This window comes from Globicephala melas, chromosome X, assembly GCF_963455315.2.
Source record: "Globicephala melas chromosome X, mGloMel1.2, whole genome shotgun sequence".
NCBI classification, from domain to species: domain Eukaryota; kingdom Metazoa; phylum Chordata; class Mammalia; order Artiodactyla; family Delphinidae; genus Globicephala; species Globicephala melas.
Genome location: NC_083335.1, coordinates 87,431,987 through 87,433,614, shown reverse-complemented (window position 1 = coordinate 87,433,614; position 1,628 = coordinate 87,431,987).

Below are 1,628 nucleotides of genomic sequence, written 5' to 3'. Positions count from 1 at the left end.
TATAGGTGCAGAGGCATGAATAAGGATGGTGAGCTCTGGGAACTATACCAAGCATAAGTAGCAAAGATGGGAGTGGTAGAGGATTAGGCTGAGGGAAGTCAGTAGGACAGTTGATGTCAAGGGACGTAAAATTGCTCAGAAATTTGAACAGTATCTGTATGTTATGACAAGTTGTCAAATATAGGAAGAGGGATTAAGTGTAGGAGGAGACAACTCTGAGGGACAATAGTGCAGGGAGAGTGGGTAGAAGGCCACTTATGTGGTGCTTCAGTCTTTCAGCCTCCCAAGAGGAACAGGGATCAGACACCAGGAACAATTAACCCATGTGATATATGTAACTGTTAGATGATACATAAAGAATCCCTTGCCAGCAATCTGACTAGCAGTGCAAAAAAAAAAAAAAATCCAAAGCCATAGGTAAAATAGAAGTCAATTCTATTTGGTTTGTGATCCTGAAATGAGAAAAAAAAGTTGATGTACATTCCTATAACCCAGGGAAATCAGAGCACTTTCTACCCAAAAGCTTGCCAGTACTCTTCTCCCCAGAAGGTCATCTGCATAGCAAATACTCAATTGTCTAGGGGTAGACATTATTTTCTTCAGTTTGTGGAAATTTGGGGTGAAACCATCATCAGCAGTTCATTCATAACTATTTAGGTAGTTTATGGGATTAAACTTGGTAATGCTTACATTTTTACAGTTGCTTTTCTATTCTCCTTCCAGATGGGAGGGCTCATTACAATTCCTAGGTAACAAGGGCTTTCTTGCTGGATTTTAGCTATAACCTCTCAGTTTCAGGCTAAAATGTGTCCATCAGAAATAATTTTGAATCCTAAGCTGAGAGATTATCCTCCTCTCCATTCCAGCACAATTCAGTTTTTCATTTTGATAAAGAAAGAATATTCTTATATTGATATAATATTCTTATATAGTGTTGGGTCATTTGGAAAAACATATGAAAAGAAAAAGAAATCTTTTTTGTTTTGTTCTGTGTTGTTTTTTTTAACATCTTTATTGGAGTATAATTGCTTTACAATGGTGTGTTAGTTTCTGCTTTATAACAAAGTGAATCACTTATACATATACATATGTTCCCACATCTCCTCCCTCTTGCGTCTCCCTCCCTCCCACCCTCCCTATCCCACCCCTCTAGGTGGTCACAAAGCACCGAGCTGATCTCCCTGTGCTATGCGGCTGCTTCCCACTAGCTATCTATCTTACGTTTGGTAGTGTATATATGTCCATGCCACTCTCTCACTTTGTCACAGCTTACCCTTCCCCCTCCCCGTATCCTCAAGTCCATTCTCTAGTAGGTCTGCATCTTTATTCCCATCTTGCCCCTAAGTTCTTCATAGCCATTTTTTTTTAGATTCCATATATATGTGTTAGCATATGGTATTTGTCTTTCTCTTTCTGACTTACTTCACTCTGAACGACAGTCTCTACATCCATCCACCTCACTACAAATAACTCAGTTTCGTTCCTTTAAGAAAAAGAAATCTTAATCTCTACTTTCACCATAACCAAAAATTGACTCCAGATAAATTGTGGACCTCAGTGTGAAAGATAAAACAATAAAGCTTCTGGAAGATAGCATAGAAGAGCTTCATTACCTTGGGAAATATTTC